Source organism: Cnephaeus nilssonii, assembly GCF_951640355.1.
Source record: "Cnephaeus nilssonii genome assembly, chromosome: 10".
Taxonomy (NCBI): Eukaryota; Metazoa; Chordata; class Mammalia; order Chiroptera; family Vespertilionidae; genus Cnephaeus; species Cnephaeus nilssonii.
This window is the reverse complement of record NC_137081.1, coordinates 32,100,157-32,120,965: the sequence shown is the minus strand read 5'-3', so window position 1 is coordinate 32,120,965 and position 20,809 is coordinate 32,100,157. Positions and strand designations below refer to the sequence as shown.

The 20,809-nt window shown below is 46.1% G+C and overlaps 1 protein-coding gene and 1 pseudogene across 4 annotated transcripts in view; one reads left to right on the top strand and one right to left on the bottom strand.

Moving 5' to 3' along the window:
- DGKD (diacylglycerol kinase delta) overlaps positions 1 to 20,809 on the bottom strand; it is a 107,262-nt gene that overhangs the window by 38,493 nt on the left and 47,960 nt on the right. The window contains exon 1 of one of the 3 annotated variants that reach the window (XM_079782037.1): positions 3,617 to 3,964. The exons of the other annotated variants lie outside the window; for them this stretch is intronic. The gene's annotated coding sequence lies outside the window, so the exon portion shown is untranslated. Of the gene's footprint in view, positions 1 to 3,616; positions 3,965 to 20,809 lie in introns of those variants that run through there. 3 annotated transcript variants of the gene reach the window in all.
- Positions 5,921 to 8,354, top strand: LOC307106499 (zinc finger protein 746-like; annotated as a pseudogene). The gene has a single exon. The product of its transcript is annotated as a zinc finger protein 746-like (transcript).

The window sequence follows — 20,809 nt, the reverse complement described above, 5'->3', positions numbered from 1 at the left end:
AGACAAGGAAGAAATAACATAATAAAGAAATAAATTATAGCCCTAGCCAGTTTGGTTCAGTGGATAGAGCGTCAGCCTGTGAAATGAAGGGTCCCGGGTTTGATTCCAGCCAAGGGCACATACCTTGGTTGCAGGCTCCCCAGCCCTGGTCGGAGTGCGTGTAGGAGGCAACCAATCAATGTGTTTCTCTCACATCAATGTTTCTTTGTCTCTCCCTCTCCCTTCCTCTCTCTCTAAAAACCAATGGAAAAATATCCTTGGATGAGGATTAATAAAAAAACACACACAAAAAAAAAATTATACAGTATGGAGTAGTAGCTGGTGATAAGTCTATAGAAAAAAGATCAGAAAAAGGAGGTCGGAGCCAAGGTAGGCCTCGTTGGAAAAGGCTGAAAGGGCACGGCAGGAAGAGGTGAACCAAGGCCTGGAGCAGGAGAGAGCCTGCAGAAACAACGGGACACAGAGAGTCATGCCAGCACCTGTAGGAACTTGGGCTTTTACTCCCGAGTGCAATGGGAACCACAGAGCTTTTGAGCAGAATTCTGGCATCTGATTTAGGTTTAAAAACATCCATTCTGGCTGCTTTATTGAAAACTGAGTGTAAGGGCCAGGACAGAAGTCAGGAAACCCTTTGGAAGGGAGCTCAGAGATCCCATCAAGAGATAAAGGGAAGGTGCATTCTGAAGTATGCTGAGGGCAACAGGATCTCCTGATAGACTGACTGGATGGATGGATGGATGGATGGATGGATGGATGGATGGATGGATGGATGATGGATGGATGGATGGATGGATAGATGGCTGTGAGGCAGAGGAGCCAACAGCAACACCTGAACAGCTGGAGGAGGAGCCACTATCCTGGGACAGAAAGCTGTGAACAGGCTCTGCAGTTTTGGGGTGGGGACCAGTAGTTCCATTTCGTACATGTTGAGGCTGAGGTATCTTATCAGAATGTCATCTCACCCATGAGCTCTTCACCTTGCCAACAGCTTGGCTACATTAAAACAAGAAAGGAGATCCCTCATAAATTACCACTGCTGCCAGTAGTTTAAAAAGTGACGTTTAGGAGAGCAATCTGACAATATCTCATCAAGCAGAAGATGTATACACCCGGCAATTCTACCCTCAGAAACAAACTCCAGAGAAACTTGTGCCCAAGTGCCCAGGAAAACAAGTATGAGTTCACGGTAGTGTTGTTTATAGTGGTGAAACCTGGGGAAACACAAGTCAACAGTAGGACACTGTATACATAAGCCATAAACACTAACAATTAAGCGTTGTGTTCCTCAACTTGGGCTACACTTGTAACTGTGAGATTCACATCCCACTCCCCACTCCCCAGGAATCAGTTGTTTTAAACTTTGAACTACTTAACTAGAGATAGATGTGGCCACATGACTAAATCTCAGAAACACATGCTGGGTGGAAAAAGCAGATTGTACTATTTACTCAAAAATTTAAAACTGGTGAAAAATGCCACATATTGTTTGTACCTACATATATGAGTAGAGCAAGTATTAAAAACATGCAAACAAGTGATAGACACCAAACTCAGCATGGGGGTGAACTCTGGGAGGAAGGGCAGGAGGGTAGGAAAGGGAAGACAAAGGACTGCAAGCACATCCATAATGTTTCTTTCTCAGGCCAGGAAATGTACACAGTTATTCAGTATGTTACTTTCTTTTTTTAATCCTCACCTGAGGACATACTTAGAGAGAGGAAGGAGGGGGGAGGGGGAGGGGGAGGGGGAGGGGAGGGGGAGGGGGAGGGGGAGGGGAGGGGGAGGGGGGGAGGGGAGGGGGAGGGGGAGGGAGAGGGAGAGGGAGAGGGAAACCACCAATGTGAAAGAGAACAATCGATTGGTTGTCTTCCTTACAGGCCCTCAATGGAGATCAAAGCCGCAATCCAGGTATGTGCTCTGACCCAGAACCAAACTGGCAACCTTTCTGTGCACGGGATGATGCTCAACCAACTGAGCCACTTTGGCCAGGCTGTTATATTACTTTTTGAATGCCTAAAATATTTAATGACTTTTAAAATGTTAAACGTTTTGGCACAAAAATAAGCTAAAATACCCAAGCCAGAGCTGGTGACACATACAGCATGTCTTGTATTTATAGTTTACTGTATTTATGTATATGTATATATACACACATATACAGTTCGCATAGTTTATATACTATATAAACATATACTTTTGTATTACAAAAGGGAATGGGTCAGCCTGAAGCCAGCCATGCCTGCAGACAGATTCTGCTAGTAAAACTAGGGAACTCTTCGCCGCTGGAACTTGGTTTCCATTCCTGCATTCTCACCACAGAGAACACCATGACGTCACCAGGCACTCTCTGGCAGTTTCATAGCAGGCAGGCTCCACTGGCTGCCATATGTTTCATGGCAGACACTACTGTGCCTAACTTGCCTCTCAGATATCTCATGCTGGAATAGAATCCCTAATCTTAAAGAGCTGGCTGAGTGTGTGAAAGTAAGGGGCATGCTTTATAAAAGGAGGAAGAGGGACGTACTGGTGAGACCCCCCAGAAGGAAGCTTTTAGAGACCAACAAAAAGCCTTCTCTCCCAACATAACCCGTCTTCCATGAATCATTAGGGTGGCAGCCACTGGAAGCTAACATCGAACCCTGGAAACTCCTTTTTCAGGACCCTCAAAGCACAGAGATACGTGTCCTGCAGCTCAAAGGACAAGCCAGCTCAATAAGCTTCAGTGAGGTTTACTGGTGTGTGGCACAGGAGCAATTCTGCAAAAGTTCCATGGACTAAAACGTCAGAGTCGCTGGTGCAAATGACTTGTCTCTCTAGTCCTCAACTTCTTAACCTGCAAAATGAGTACCAGTGCCTGGCCCTCAGGTCACTCTGAAGGGAAGAAGATAGAACATTATTGCTGCTAGCAAAAGGATAAACAGGCCCAGCACAGGTCAGAGCATACAAGACGACGCATAAGAGCAAATGGTTGGCTCCCCAGCTACTCCTGCAGCGAGATGGCAGCCACAGCAGACACCTGGGCTCAGGGGACACCGAGCAGCCCATGTGGGCAACTGGTCACCACCTGCCTAAAGCACCGTCCAACACCACTGGGCGAAGATCGCCCATATCTACAGCAGTACGAACAAGGAGTGAGTGCTCCACCTAGGCAGGTGACTTCCAGGCTCCACAATGCTTATTTTGAAGATCAGGGGTGAAATTTCTCCTGTGACAAAGCTTATCACAGGAATTCATCACAGAAAAACTTACCTGTCCTGCTGGCTTTCTATATGGCCAGATAGGGACTAAAGGCTGTTTCTAACAGGTAGGTGAAGTCAAATACCAAGGCAATGACTTTAAAAATCCCAGCCTTCCTCTTATAAGAAATACAAGACAAAAGTCAACCCTCCAGACACCCAATAATCTATAATTTTTTCCACTCCATTTTATTTTTTTAATATATTTTTATTGATTTTCAAGAGGGAGAGAGAGATAGAAATATCTATGATGAAAGGGAATCATTGATCCACCTCTCACTGGGGATCGAGCCCACAACTCACTTCATTTTAAATCCTTACAGTTTAACTTCTTTCCCACACAGCTTCCCATGTTGCCCACCATCACCTGGAACTCTTACCTGCCGCTCTCCTCTCTTTCAGAACATTATCCAACTGCTCAAAATGGATCAGAATTAGAGTGGTCCAGCAAAACCAAAAAGTGAGTTTTAACATAAATAGCCAAGAACCCGTGGACCACCAAAGAAGACCAGAGATGCCAGAGTAACAAAGCAGCCCCACGCAGGTCAGCACTGACCAGAAGAGGGAAAAGCGACAGTCCTGGGACAGGACCAGGAGCCTGGAAACGCTCTCCTAAATATAGCTCCCCGGTCTGCAGGGCTTGAAAAAGTGGCTGAGAATAAGCATCTGACACACTAGGTAATTTCTGTCACTTCCTGTTACTCACATCCTGATGTTCAGATGCTGCCCAAAACCCTGGAATGGTGCACACAAATCCTACCTTAAAGCCCCCTGAGACACAAACTATTCAAAACAGCTGGATGTGCGTAGACAACGCACTTCCTCACAGAGTGCCATACAAAACACAAAAATAGACACATGCAAACAAGTTCCTGAAGGTCCCTGTGCAAAAGCCCCAGAAGGCAGGTCCAGACCTCCAGGCATTCAGCTCTGCCTGCTGCCTGAGCCCCAGAGAGGAGCCAGGCAAGAATTACTGGTGGGACACTTTCCTCCCTGAATCCGCACCTCACTTCCAATCTCTGGGGGCAAAGTGGTGATGGGGTCATCACCACCGCAGCTACTGACCTGCCCAGGGGCCCAGAGCAGACAGTCAAGGCCAAGCACCCTCCGCCCAGCTCTGCCCCACCTCGCAGCCTTCCTAAGGACACCAGCAACCAGGAATGCAGGACGCCCAGGCAGGCAGTAAAGCCAATTAGGCCAGAGGTTAAAAATCACATGTAATCTATCAGAAGGCAGATTTTTAAAAAGGAACAAAAAGTAAAATGAAGCAAGAAGTAATACCTAAAACTGAAACATGAAAAACTTATTTGGGGTTATTCATCTATTCAATATTTCAACAGTGCTTTATTAAGCCTTGCAATGTGTTTGATGTGTGGGAAACCTCAGAGATAGAGCAGAGCCCACCTTGAGCATGGGTGGTGGAGGCAGAGAGCCCCTGGGGAGGGGCACCACCACAGGAAGGGCACCAGGTATGGAGGTGGTGGCCCAGAAGGCACTTCCCCAATAGCAGGTAGGAAACAGGAAACGGGCACCAAGAAGGCAAAATACAAACCAAAAAAATCTAGCATGTTTCCAACAGTGAAACACTAGAAATAACCTAAATCTCCAAAACTGGGGAGTGGTGAAATAAATGATGACTCAATCATACAATGGAATACCTTATAGCCAATTGTTAAAAGGATGATGAGACTGTGTATTTATGAACACAGAAATTTAAAAAGTTACAAATTAGTATGTGTATCACTGATCCCACTGTTTGTGAAACTAAAGCATATGTATTAATATTCATAGGAAACACCTAAAAACTTATTTGTCTAAGTTAGGGTTTTTAAACCTCTGTACTACTGACATCTAAGTCCAATTAATTCTTTGTTGTCTCCCACAACATTGTAGGATGCTGAGCAGCAACCCTGGACATACTCCCCCGCCCCCAAGTTATCACAGCCCCAAATGTCTCTGACTACTGAAGTCCTCTGTGGGCCGATCACACTCCCCCACCCCCTCATCCCACCCATGTTTGAGAACCACAGGTCTTTATAATAGTGTTTAAATCTAGGATCTCAGTGATAAGACCTGGGAGTTATTTTGTTTGTTTGGGTTATGGTACTTACTTACTCATCTATATATATAAAAGCCCAGCAACCTAACCGAACAACCAGAACGACCGGTGGACCATTTGCTATGACGCACACTGACCACCAGTGGGCAGATGCTCAATGCAGGAGCTGCCCCCTGGTGGTCAGTGTGCTCCCACAGTGGTAGCACTGCTTGGCTGACTGGAATGAGGCTGAGTCTCTGCACCTATCAAATACCAGAGACTGGCCTGACCCCACCAGCTGATGCAAGCCCTCTAAGGTGTGTTCTAGAAAGAGCACGGGGAGCTGGCATAGGTGGATGGCAAGAGAGCATGTGACTGTGGACCCCCAGGGAGGCTGTACTGATGGCTGAGGATCTTGGAGCACGGCTGCCTTGAACATCCCCGATGGTATAACCAACCTGGCATCACACATCAAGGACATTCACCAAGTGGCTTTGGGGTGCAAAGCTCTCTGCCATGTTCCTCCAGGACACAGAACATGCCTTTGCCCAAGACATTACCCCAAAATGTCTTCAGCTCAGACTAATTTCCTCATTCAGCAGCCGCTCAGAGGGCTGGTCCACAGCCTCTCGGCTGACTGGGATGAGCAGTGCTCCCACAGCGGGCAGATCCCCACAGGCCATGCCCCCACCAGTGCACGAATCTGTGCACCAAGCTTCTAGTATCCTATATAATAAAAGGATAATATGCAAATCGACCAAACAGCAGAATGACCGGTCACTATGATGTGTACTGACCCACCAGGGGGCAGACGCTCAATGCAGGAGCTGCCCTCTGGTGGTCAGTGCACTCCCACAGGGGGAGCGCTGCTCAGCCACAAGCCAGGCTGACAGCTGGCGAGTGCAGCAGCAGTGGCGGGAGCCTCTCTTGCCTCCGCGGCAGCGCTAAGGATGTCCAACTGACGGACATCCCCCGAGGGCTCCTGGACTGCTAAAGGGTACAGGCCGCGCTAAGGAACACCCCTCCCGCCCCCAGTGCACGAATGTCATGCACCGGGCCTCTAGTTTGTATATAAAGGTGAATAAAAACAATCCTAGTATTGGTGAAACATTACAAGTGTTTTTGCTAATGCAGAGATTTTCAACCTTTTCATCTTATGACACACAAATTACTAAAATTCTGTGGCACACCAAAAACTATATTATTTTGCCAATCTGACAAAAAAAAAAGGTATAATTATACTTCATTCACACCAAGCGGATATTGTTGTGTTGGCTATTGTCATTTTTTTATCTGACAATCTATGGGAAAAGAGTTCAGTGCCCCTGATGCAATAGTCAGTATTGCATGTTTTAAAAATTCTAGCTCACGGTTGAAAATCGCTGCTAAAACAGTGCGGTAAACCATCACACTCTATAAAAGGACACAATAAAAGTAAGTCTCATGGGAAAGGATGAGCTGGGACAGAGCACTCAAAACCTGTGCAATTTTGTAACCAAGCATTAACAAATAACAGCAATCCTAATAAAAATACTAGTACATAAGAAAATGCTACAGTAGGTGGGCCGGCAGGGCGCTGACAGTGGTGCATCTGAGGACTGAGTTGCGCGGGCCGGCCAGCAAGGAGCAAGCGCCAGTGGGCCATCCGGGCGGGGGGCGCCTGCGGAGAGGCCAGAGCCGGCCTGTGTCAGGCCGCACAGCGGCAACGGTGACTTCCTCTGGGCCGGACCGGACAGCGCAGGGCCATGGCCGAAGCGGCTGCAGCTCCGATTTCTCCCTGGACAATGGCAGCTACCATTCAGGCAATGGAGAGGAAGATCGAATCGCAGGGTGCACTTGTTATCCCTAGAAGGTCGAACAGAGATGGCCCAGAAGTTGGCCAACTATGAGAAGATGACCTCGGAGTTCGGGAACCAGCTGGAGGGCAAGTGGGTCCCCTGCAGGAGTACGGGCTGCTGCAGAGGCAGCTGGAGAACATGGAAAACCTGCTGAAGAACAGGAACTTCTGGGTCCTGCAGCTGCCCCCGGGCAGCAAGGGGGAAGCCCCCAAGGAGTGGGGCAAGCTGGACGAATGGCAGGAGTTGTACAAGCACGTGATGAGGGGTAACTACGAGACACTGGTCTCCCTGAACTACGCCATCTCCAAGCCCGAGGTCCTCTCCCAGACTGAGCCAGGGAAGGAGCCATGTGGCTGGCGCCGCACAGCCCCCAAGGTTCCTGATGTTCCTGTGGACCTGAGTCCAGGCTCGGGAGCCCTGGTTCCTGCCCCTAACCTCTTAATGCAGATAAAGCAGGAGGGTGAGCTCCAGCTCCAGGAGCAGAAGGCTCTGGGGGTAGAAGCGTGGGCAGCTGGACAGCCAGATATCGGGGAGGAGCCATGGGGCCTCAGTCAGCTGGATTCTGGAGCAGGAGACGTCTCTACAGATGCTGCTTCTGGCGTCCACTCCAACTTCTCAACCACTATCCCACCTACTTCCTGGCAGGCAGATCTCCCTCCCCACCACCCCTCCTCCACATGTTCAGACGGGACCCTAAAGCTCAACACGGCAGCCTCCACAGAAGCAGATGTAAAAATTGTGATAAAAACTGAAGTCCAGGAAGAGGAGGTGGTGGCCACACCAGTGCACCCTACTGAAGTAGAGGCCCACGGGACCCTATTTGGACCAGACCAAGCCACAAGGTTTTTCCCTAGTCCTGTCCAGGAAGGCGCCTGGGAGAGCCAGGGAAGCTCCTTTCCCAGCCAGGACCCTGTGCTGGGGCTCAGAGAGCCCACCCGGCCTGAACAGGACCTGGGAGACCCCAGCCCCACAGTGGCCCAGGATGAGACCCCACCAGGGGATTGGCTTCTTGGGGGAGTCCAGTGGGGCTAGAATTTCAGGTATAAACCTCCTGTGGGTCTGAACTCGAGGACTGGGCCTGAGGGGCTGCCCTATTCCTCCCCTGACAACGGAGAGGCTGTGTTGGACCCAGGCCAGGCCCCGAGACCCTTCATTGACCCCTGTAAATACCCTGGCCGGACCAAAGGCTTTGGCCACAAGCCTGGCCTGAAGAAGCACCCGGCCTCGTCTCCCGGGACCTGAGGCCAGCTGGGTGCTGTGGAACTCTAGCCTCATCTCAGCAAGGAGAAGGACTCATCCCCAGAGCAGCCAGCTGGCCTCTCCACCTGAAAAAGCCCCCCCCCCCCCCCACAGTGCTGGCACTACTGTTTCCCTGTTAGGGGCCACTGGCCATCCCTATCGGACTCCTGGGCTGCCAACCCCACCTGGAGCTACTTTTCTGCTCTAGCAAAATGCTTCTGTGTCCTTTGTGTAGTGTTTTTTCATTGTCAAAATTCTTTCATTTCATTTGTTACTGTGACTTTGTGAAACACACAAGGCAAGTGTTCTTGTTAGAGATGAGAAATAAATTAACTCAAAGGGGATACATCTCAGCCTTGCACCATGGGGGCCTGTGGGGGGGAGGGGAAGCAGTAAGGAAAAGCCTCAGGTTAGGCATGGCTTAACCTCCCAGAAGTTCAGTTTGGGGAAGGAAAACTGTTTTTGCCCTCTCAGAAGATTTGTCCCACACGTGCATGAGCAAAGTCGTCAGGCCTCAGGCTTTAGCTGAGCCTGGGCCTCCCTCTGGTGTGTGCACTCCCAGAAAGATCTGAGAGGCTGGGTATGGATGATGCTCCTCTGCTGACATCCTAACAGTGGAACTGGACATGGGCCCAGGTTTCTTAATTCTACCACAGTGCTGTCCCCAAGTAATCATTCCTGTTTTTTTGAAGCCGCCTCTATATCCCTTATCCCCCCGCAGAGGAGAGACCAGGGCTGCTATTCACTCAGCTCCCCCATGTGTACTTTTGTTAGGCAATAGACTAGTTAAGAAAATTGTTTCTCTGTACTGTATATTTTGTGCCTGTTTACACCTCTAATTGATATAACTGATATTTTGAAAAACACATGAAGAGGAAATGCCCTGTTAAAATAAAACCTAACCACACACAAAAAAAAGCTACAGTAAATATAGAACTTTACCTTTTAAAAAAAGTGAAGGAGCTTGAAGAATGAGAGTTGCTGCAGCTGAGTTGTGGAGTTATGTGCAAAATGCACAAAGATCTAAGACACAATAAGCAATTCCAAGGCAGAGCCTGAAGGCGGGGAGCCCAGCGCTGTGCTCCCCTTTGGCGGGCCTCCTCCTGCAGCTAGTGATCACTACTGGGCCAGTGCACTTTTTGTTAGAGAAACACACCCAACAAAAAGGACTAAGTGCATTGCCCTCTTGGCTACGGCACAGAGGGAGCAATGAGCTCCAAGTCATTAGCTCAAACTAATATCGATCCAGTGATCATGAAATCTAATTCGAAGTACCCTAACAGTGGATCATGGGGATGGAGGGAGGAGGGTAGAAAGGCTTTGGCAATCTTGCCACCACCATGCTGTCATAATGTATCTGTTTTTCTCTGGGATGGTTTGATGGTAGATCTGCTTATACCCAAGTACATCTACAGTAATGTTACAGTAACTGGTAAGGAGGGGAGGGGAGGGGAGGGGAGGGGAGGGGAGGGGAGGGGAGGGGAGGGGAGGGGAGGGGAGGGGAGGGGAGGGGAGGGGAGGGGAGGGGAGGGGAGGGGAGGGGAGGGGAGGGGCTCATAAGCAACCTCTGCAGTCCAAGGTCAGCCAAGCACTTTACAGACCATCAAAGGTCAATCTGATTAGGCAGTAAGATATCCCAGGCCCAAGGAAAAAATGCTGCAAGTGCTGACTCACCAGGAGGCCACTCTTGGGACAGTCTTATGCCTGCCTTTATTGATGAGCTAAGTCAGTGGTTGGCAAACTGCGGCTCCCTAGCCGCAGTTTGCTGCTCTGTTGACTAATGAGTTTGCTGACCACTGGTAGGGAAAAACGCTTAAAAAACATTTTAATGATGTACTAATGTCTTTAACCTGAAGTCAAAACTTCCAGGTAAGGGTAATGCCTTAGCAGTGGTCAGCGAACTCAGTCAACAGAGCGGCAAACCGCGGTTTGCGAGCCGCAAGTGGCTCGCGAGCCGCAGTTTGCCGACCACTGAGCTAAGTAAACCAGGCAACATGCTATGCAGCCAGAAAACAAACAAACCTCCAAAGGGGAAAACCAGGTTTACAAAGAATGTATGAAAGGGCATCTTTACATTATAGTACTGCCTAACAAAGGATGGAGGGAGGGAGGCTGATTAAAGGGCAAGACACACAGCCTGGAAAACTGGAAATTGACCTTTCAGGTGGTGAGTTGAGGGATTATTTTTTCTTTTCCTTCTGGTTTTCTGTATTTTCTATAGTAAAAAAGTGTTTTAAAATACACCTGTCTCTTTCTTTTTTCCTACAAAATCAACATCTGGGACAAAAACTACATGCATTTTCCTCTTCTTTGTTCCAAACTGACCCTGCTGTGCCTGGTCGCCTCTGTTGGCCCAGCTAACAGCACATTTCCCACCACTCTGCAGCTAGGGCCATCACTGGGGGAAGCAGCGGCAGCCATCCCTGGCCCGGGCTACCACCTCCCTGTCTCCCTGTGGCATAGGCCATGACGGGACTCAGAGGGGAAGCCTGGTCTCTGCCCCTGGTTTTTTCAAAAATAGAAAAACAAGCCTCTACTTTAGTTAAACCACTACTGCCTGTGTTTTCTGTTAAACATCCCAAACCTCATCTGAATTGAGACACTATACCCCTCACCTCACAGAGGAGAAAGCTCCAGCACAGAACTTGAGTTTTCCTTATCTTCCAGGTAAATAGCTTGACTTACTTCATTAGATAAGAATTCAAAACTCTCAACTCAAATGGGCGGCAACACTAAGGGAGCCTGATTTAACAAAGAATACCAATAAGGTTGAAATAACAACCCCGCAGACCAAATCTGAGGACCCAAGTCAGGGCTGGGCAAATTCCAGCCTGTCCCCTCTTCTTTAAACAAAGTTACTGAAACGAAGCCACCACCCACTTATTGACATTGTTTTGGCTGCTACATAGCCCGAGACCCTACAGCCCTCAAAGCCTGAAAATACGTGGCTCTCTATAAAAGTTTACTGCTAACCTCTGATATAAATTATTGGTCCCATATACCTTAGGAAGGGCCTAGGATAATTAGAAGTGGAGGTATAAAATGCAATCTGCTGCATAAAAGATGGAACTTGCACTCCCTTCTGCCTCTGGCTCCACAAAGGAGCCAGTTCTGTTCCCAGAGGAATCCCTGAGTGCCCGGCAGGTAATACGTGCTCAATAAGAACTCATGGAATTGAACTCTTCCCATTTACATAGTCACCTATGAAAACTGTGTATGTGTACTTACATTTAGTAAGCAATTTAAAGTGAAAGGCCTCACAAAGTGAAAAACACTACACTGATAAATACTTCAGCATAACTCCCCTAACACACCCGTTTCACAAGGAACATTTCTAATGTAATTCACCTTGTGGACTTGACTGCGATTCAGTCTGGAAGCTTAACTGTCTGGGAAGAAGGACACGCCCCACGCTGATGCCACACTGCTACCTGTGAGGATGCTCTCAAGCTTTGCTCTAGGCAAAGAACAAGGCCAGCAGGAGCAGAATCCTCAAGTGGAAACCTGGCCATGAAATGGCCTCACCCCTCCCAGGTGAACCACCATGCAAGACAAAAGGGGCAGTCATCTCCTCTCCCAGAACTAAGTCTAAGGAAAATGTCTACAGACATGTTACTTTCACATAAAAATAAAAAATAAAAAAACAACACCATCACAACATGGTATTCAAATTTGTTGCTTGTGAAACAAAGCTGTAGGAGACAACCAAGGATGGCTGGATCTGAGCCAGTTCTCTTCACAGCTGATGAATGTCACATGGTCAGGTTTAGCTGGAAGGTGAGGTCACACACATATGCCCGTAACTGGATGACCATTTGTTCTAACCCCTTTTCTTACATTGGGAAATAAAAGCCCAGAGAGGATAGGAAACTCCTCAAGGCCACACTGCTTGTAGGACATGTCTGGGGCCAGAAGAGATTTAGCCAAATCATCATGTCCAGGGAACATAGTGGCCCATGGAGTTCCCTCCTCAAGGGATGAAGTGCCCACCCAATGACACACATGGCCTGGGGAGCCGTGAGTGCCAGCACATGCACACAGCACTCTAGCATGGGAGCCTGTGTCATCGAATCGCGACCCAGGAAGGAGACAGGACCAGGAGGAGCATGGTCGTCACCTTGTCCTTTGCCCCAAGCTCTGCTGAGGGAGACCTGGCTCCCACACCCAACCTCTGGAGCTGTTGCAAGTGCACAAAGAGCCAGCCCCTGAGATGCAATGGGGGAGTGGGCACTAGACCCCCTCCAGATGTTGGTGGCCGGAATGGAGGACACGGTCACAGCAGTCATGTCCTCTCAGAGATGCCCGGTCCAAATCAGCCTGCCTTGAACTCCCCAAGTGACTGATATACTCAGTCGGGGGCTTTTATTTGTAAGTGATCCAGAAAAGAGGATCTCAAAGCACATTCCCAGCAGGCAGGTAGATCACATGCAAGGTCACCACCTTTCGGGATGACCCTTCTCATCTATAACCCCTTCCCAAGCTTCAGCCAGTTTACCCCTTTCCTCTGACCAAATTTCCTGTATTCCTCTGGTATTTCAAATATATTTCAAAAATTTCATTCCAACCACAGGATTTAATATTTTAAAAAACTAAAACAGAAAAATTTTGTAATTTTTTCCCTTCAGCAAGCTCTGACCCAGAGGATCTGTCTCCCAGGGCTGTGGACAAATCACCAGATATCTGAACAGCCACAGGGGCAGCCATGGCATGCGGGTCAGCCAAGGCCAGCTGGCCTGACTTAGTAGGCACCTCCCTTTGTCATGGCACAGCTGTGACAGTCCCATGTGGATGGAGCAGACACAAAAGCTTCCCAGACAGAGAAGCCATGGGATAGATACACAGCAACAACAAACCAATTAACCCAAGACTATTTACAGAATGTCTACTTTGTGCCACGTGTGGCTCTGGGGCACTGGGATATGGAGAGTTAGCAAGTCCCAGGTCATTCCTTCTCTCAGGAAGTTTATATCTCTTCCTCCAACAAACAGAAATCGATACATAAAATGTCTATATACACATGAGAAACAAAAAAACCTGAAGAACCTACATCCATTAAAAATTTTAATTCATTATCAAAAAATTTCAAAGGTACTATCAAAAACTTTACCCCCAAAACATTCCACACTCAGTCAGTTCCACTGGTAAATTATAGCCAAAAATTTAAGAAAGGAGTAACACCAAACTTTATTAGAACAATGATCCTCATTTTATGATGCTAGTTTATGTTTTATAAAGCCAGTTTAACCTAAGTACCAAAACCTAATAAAGACAAAGAAAAGAAAGAAAATTGAAGATCAATATCTTTCATGGATATAGATGCAAAAAGTCTTTAACAGTCCTGACTGGTTGGTTAAGAGCACCGGCCAGTGGACTGAAGGGTCACGGGTTCAATTCAGGTCAAGGGCACGTACGCTGGTTGCAGGCTCAATCCCCAGTGACCGTTGGGCACGTGCAGGAGACAACCAATTGTTGTGTCTCTCTCACATCTATGTTTCTCTATCTCTCCCTCTCCCTTCCATTCTCTCTAAAAATCAATGGAAAAAATATTCTCAGGTGAGGATTAAAACAAACAAAAAACAATCCTCAACAAAATAACAGCAAACTGAAGCCAATAATAAATAAAAGAATAATACATCATGAAGAAATAGGGTTTATCTCAGGAATGCAAGGTTGGTCTAACATTCGAAAATCAATCAATTTAATTTGCCCTTTTAAAAAAATAAAGGAGGGGAAAAACATGATTACTTTAATATATCCAAAAAAGTATTTGACAAAATTCAACATATATCCATAATTAAAATTATCAGCAAACAAGAAAATCCTCAAACTGATCAACAGTGCCTATAAAAAGCCTACAAGTGGCTCAGTTGGTTGAGTACTATCCCACGTACTGAAAAGCTACCAGCTCAATTCCTGGGCAGGGCACATACCTGGGTTCTGCTTTTGATCCCCAGCTGGGGAGGATATGGAAAGCAACCAATCGATGTCTCTCTCTCTCTCTCTCTCTCTCTCTCTCTCTCTCTCTCTCTCTTTCTCTCTCTCTAAGCATGTCCTCAGGTGAGAATTAAAAAAAAAAAAAGCCTATAACTAACATGATACATAACACTGAAAAGCTGAATTGTTTCCTGTTAAGATTGGAAGAAAGGAAAGGACTACTGCTTCACTACTTCAACATTGTACTGGCAGCCCTGGCAATGAGGCAAGAGAATTAAATAAAAGGCATCTGGGTCAGAAGAATTAAGACTGTCCCTACTTGCACATGCTGACTGACTGTCTATATAGAAATTTCTAGGGGATTTACAAAACAACTACTAGAACTGATAAGTTATTTTCCAAGGTCACAAAATCCATTATATTCTTATATGTTTGCAGTAAACACCTGGAAAATAATTTTTTCAACTTCATTTAAAAGAAACAAAAATAAACTACATAGAAATGAATCTAACAAAAAATGTTAAAGATATCTACATAAAAACTATAAAACTTTCTGAGAGAAATTTTAAAAGAGCTAAATAAATACATAGATACATCACATTCAAGAGAAAACTCAATGTTAGTAAGATATCATTCTCCACAAACTGATTTATAGAGTCAATGCAATCTCAATCAAGATTCTAGGAGGAATTTTCTTTTAGAAATAGACAAATTAATTTTAAAAGTCACATGAAAATGCGAAGAACTTAAAATAACAAAAGCAAGTTTAAGAAAGAACAAAGTTAAAAAAGAGAGAGATAAAGTAAAAAAGAAAAAACAAAGTTAGAGAAATTGCCCTGTGTGATTTCAACACATACTGTAAATTTACAGTAATCAATAAAATGTGGCATTAGGGTAAGTGTAGACATATAAATCAATGGAACAGAAGAGAAAGTCTGGAAATAGACTCACAAATACATGGTCAATTGACCTGTATCAAAGGTATCAAGGTAATTCAATGGGGAAAGGAAAGTCGCTTCAACAAATGCTGCTGGAAAAATTGATCATATGAAAAAAATGAATATTAACTCTTACTTTACATTACACAAAAATTAACTGTACATCAATCACAATCCTAACTGTAAAACCTAAAACTACAAAACTTCTAAAAAAAACTAAGGTAGAAAAGGTTTCTTGAACAGAACACAAGAAGCATGAACCATAAAGAAAAGAAAAACTGATAAATTCAATGTCACCAAAAAAGAAAGACACTGTTCATCTGCAGATACCATTTTAAAAAAGGCAAACCACAGATTTGGAAAATCATTGGCAAAACATATATCAAACAAAGCACTTATATCTAGAACTAGAAGCCCGTTGCACGAAGTTTCGTGCAATAGACTTTCCTTCACCTGGCTGCCAGCACCAGTTTTCATCTGGCCACCCACTGACTGGAGCACCTCCTGAAGGCTGAGGGCGGGACTCGGGAGGCGCTCTGATTGGGGGGGGGGGGGGGTGGACAGAGGAAAACTGGTGCTGGCGGAAAACTGGTGCCGGCAGCCACGCAATCGGCCACCCCAAGTTCCGCCACCGGCGTCTTCCGCCAGCCCCACGGGTCCTCCCGCAGCGCTGGCCATTTAGGCCGGCGGGGGCGGGGACTCGGACTCGCGAGTGCCCGCCCCCCACTCCTACCGCCAGCCAATTGGCCACCCTGAGTCCCACCCCCCGCACCTCCAGCCGGCCCAATCGTGGGCGTAGTGGAGTGATGCAATTTGCATATTACCTTTTTATTATGTAGGATGTGTGAAGAACTCTTACTACTCAATAATAAGGCAAACAGTTCAATAGAAAAATGGGCAAATGATTCTACCATACACTTCACAAAAGACAGACAAATGGCCAATAAACACATGAAAAGATGTTCACATAATTTGTCACCATGGAAATGGAAATGAAAATTAAAACCACAATGAGATATCCCTACGTATCTATTAGAACATCCTCTCTAATAAAAGAGTAATATGCAAATTAACCATCACTCTGCTACATAAGCCACACCCACCAGCCAAGCCACACCCACCAGCCAATCAGGGCAAGTATGCATATTAACCCCAAACAAGATGGCTATCAGACGGGAGGCTTGGGTTTCCCCAGCAACAGAGGAAGCCAAGCTTTCCACACACTCTGGCGGGCCCAGGCCTCCACTCAAGGATACAAAGTTTCAATTATAGAAGATACATCAATCCCAAGAGAAATGGCTGCCGGCCATGGAGCGAGCAGGAGGCTTGGCTCCACTCCAGGCTACAAAGTTTCCATTGTAGAAGGTAAATAAATTCCAGATACCAGGGCCTCTGCTTGGGTCGCCAGGGGCATGGCTGGCCTGCAAACCACCACAGGCCCCTCGCCCAGGCCTCTCCACACCCCAAGGGAACCCAACCCTGATCCAGGACACCCTTCAGGGCAAACCAGCTGGTCCCCACCCGTGCACCAGGCCTCTATCCTATGTAATAAAAGAGTAATATGCAGATTGACCATCACTCCAACACACAAGACCAAGATAGCTGCGCCTATGTGGTCAAAGATCCTGCCCCCATGTGGACACAAGATGGCCACCACAAGATGGCCAGCAGGGGAGGGCAGTTGGGAGGGACCAGGCCTGCAAGGGAGGGCAGTTGGAGGCAATCAACTCTGCAGAGGAGGGCAGTTAGGGGTGACCAGGCTGGCAGAGGGGGCAAACAGGCTGGCTGGGGAGCAATTAGACATCAATCAGGCTGTCATGGGAGTGGTTAGGGGGGTGATCAGGCTGGCAGGCAGAAGCGGTTAGGGGAAATCAGGAAGGCAGGCAGGTGAGCAGTTGGGAGCCAGCAGTCCTGGATTGTGAGAGGGATCCCAGATTGGAGAGGGTGCAAGCTGAGCTGAGGGACACCTTCCCCCTCCCCGCACCCATGCACGAATTTCATGCACCGGGCCTCTAGTATGAAATAAAAAGACTGACCACACCAAGAGCTGGTGTGGAGCAACTGGAACTCTTATGCACTACTGGTGGGAATGTTATGTTCCAAGCATTTTGGGAAACAGTTGAGCAGTTTCTTAAAAAGTTAAACATACACCTACTATATGACCCAGCAATTCTGCTACTAAGTATTTACCCAAGGGAAATGAAAAGATACGTTCACACACAGACATATACTAGTATATGAATGTTCATGACAGCTTTATTTGCAATAGCTCTAAACTAGAAACAGCTCAAACACCCACCAACAGGTAAATGGGTCAACAAATTATGGAAAAGGTACATATTATTGATATACCTAACAAGAAAAATTTCAAAATCATTATGCTGAGCCAAAGCAACCAGACATTTTTTAAAAAGGACATACTACCATTATTCAATTTACACAGAACTCTAAAAAAATACAAACTAATCTGCAAAAATAGAAATGTTTGCTTGGGGGTGGGGAGGTAGAGAAGGAAAGATTATAAGAAAATTTGGGGGACTGAGTGTTTGTTATCCTTACTGCGGTGACAGTTTCAATAGGTGGTGTGTTTGTGTGTGGACTCATCAAGCTGTACACTTCAAATAGTGCAGGTCACTGTACAGCAATTATGCCTCAACCAAGTTATAAAATATTTTTAATGTTTAAATATCTTAGTGTACTGGAATATTCTTTAAAAGTCAGGGTGAACCTTTTTCTGAATGACTAAAGTGACCATATAATTTATCACTCAAGCCAGGAAATTTCTGCAAGTCAAAGTGGGTGCTAAGAATCATTAACGGGTGTTAACTCATCTACAACAGGGTGTGTGAACAGGCAGTGCCCTGGACAAACCAGCACTATGACTCTGGGAACAACAAATACCCACTCTATTCCTTGGTGTGATTAGATACTTCTTGATAAAGCAAACCATAAAGTTCATTTCTCAGAAGGCAGAACCAGAGCTGGCAACAGCCTCCAGGATCAGCTATGCCTGGGCCCTTATTTTCCAGACAAGGAAGTGGTCCTGCTTTTCGGTGTCAGGGACAGGACAGACGCCAGGGCTCCTGCCTCAAGGTCAGTGTCCCTACAGCCATTCCACAGATGAGGTGGGGACCACCCCCACTCCCATTTTCTAAGTGTCTAATTACTCTGACCCACTGTCTTTAGAACTTCGCAGCCAGTGAGGGCTATAGAGAAGATGGCACCCTGACACTAACCAGCTTTTCTAATACACATCCAGGGAGTAGCCATGGAGTCGCCCTGAGTAGGGCGCCTTATATGAGCACCTTCACACTGGGCTGAGGTCTTGAGGTTTAACTAAACATCCTAGTATGTACAGAACTAGTACGGCTCCTACAGTCCTCCACCATCTGGAGGGGGGGGGGGGGGGAGGAGGGAAAATCACATGTTTTATGTTTTATTTTACATTTCAAACCAAATGCTTCAGCTTTGGAGGGGAGGAATTACTGAGTCAATAAATAATACTACAGCCTCCCCACCACAGAGCAGGGAATTATCTTAATTTAATAAATTGTTTCAAGGAAATAAAAAGATCTTACCACTTAACATGTTCTGAAATACCAGCTCATTCTGGTACAGAATGATATCATTTTCCCAACTTTCAAGGAAAAATACAGCCAAACAGGACTTGGCCCAGTCAAATCCCTGGCATATTTATCAAAGAATACTGGGTAGAGAAAGACTAAAATTATTAATTTCCTAGAAACCCAAAGAAAAACTTCAATCAAATCCATGTACTTTCTCCTTTGTTTTTTTTTTCTCAAAAAACTTTTTGCTTTACAAAAGTACAATAGTCAAATTACATACAGTCTGTCAACTATCTATTTTTTGAGGTTTGGGTTTCCTCTGTCATTAGTAAATAAAGACAATTAGAAGTATTACTAATTAGCACACATACATACATATACACACACATATATAATACATACACACACCAACAGTATTGTGAAAATAGCTTGGATTTCACAAATTTCCCTACTCGCTAACAACACACAATCCAGACAACTCTTCTCCCACCCCAATCCACTTAATAGACTCCACAATTGGTTCCACTGCTCACCAGCCAGGCGGTGTCCTCTCTCTCTGCCTGCTTGGAACAACTGTAAGAACTGAATCCCAAGTGCTCACGTGGAGTCCCTGGCTCTTCAGACCATTTGTGCCACAGAGCAGGTGCTGCTTCAGCAAAACCCCACACTTCGCAAACACAAAGCCACCAATTGGGCTCAAGGCCTGCTTCTTCCTGCTTCTTGAAACTGAGAACACAGTGGATTATAAAGCATAGAATTTGCTGGATTAACTTCCTTCTGCAGTTGCCCTTTCAGTCCTGCTCCACTGTCCAAGGTATGTTTTAACAATCACAGCATTTAATTCACTAAGCACCTACTATGTGCCAGATGCTTGCCCCACCACCATGGGCAAGGTAGTACTGCCCGCATTGTGTTAATGGGAGGATGAAGCCACAGGTGTTAAGGACCGAGATCCCACAGCTGACAGCTGGCACAACCAGGACGTGAGGTCAGGCTCTCCTGGAGCCCTCCGCGTGACCAGGAACCAGGTGGGCTCACTCATGGCAGGGAGCCTAGGTGGCAGGTGCTGCTCCCCTAACGTAGAGCTTCCCATCTGGCAGGGCTTCTGGCCTAAGAGGACTTATGAGACAGTCCAACCCACAAGTCCAACTCTCCCATCCCAGATCCTGGCCGGCAGTCACAAAAATTGGGAAGAGTTTGTCCATGCAAGGAAATTTGCCAATTATATATATAGCTTTTCCTCTCTCCAAGCCAAAATGACCAGCGCAGGGGTTTTGCCCAGGAAGTACCTGAGCTCCAAACAAGCTGAGAGGGAAAATTGATGTAAAATCTGGGTAAAGGTCATGGATCCTTACCAAAGGAGCAGCCCTGACCACCCCACAGACTGACATCTGCTGGAAACAGCGTGAGAAACAGGTCTGCAGTTTCACCCTATGCAGGCTTAATAAGGAACTTCTATTCATTCAACAAACGTGAGTGCCAAGTAGGCAACATTTTAAAAACTAGAAATATTACTTAAACCATCACATAGCTTCCTTTTTATTAAGAGTAATAAAAACAGGGAAAATACAATAAAAAGGAAAACCAAATGCAATTAAAATGTAAGATAATTAAACAAAGACGTCTTATATTTTTAATCACACTTGGTTTTCTTTATATTTCATTTTTCCTGTTTTTAGTAGTGCAGCCTGAAAACTCTTAAGGATAACAATTCTTTCCGGATATCTACTCTGCAACTGCAGATGCTATTTTTTTAGAAGTCTAGAAAACTGATTTCATCTGAAATCCTTTGGAATCCCTTTAAATCAGAATAACTGCTAAGTGTTAGCAAGTTGAACCCTATCACATTCCTACTAATAGTAATGAGTAGTGGTGGATATAAAAGCAGGAAATATTTAGAGGGCACTTTTTTCAAACCTAATAAAACGACCTGTGAGATGGATCAGTATTATCCCCAGTTCACAGATGAGAAAATGGAGCCTTAAAAGATGAAGCATTGGGAGAAACCAAGATGGTGGCA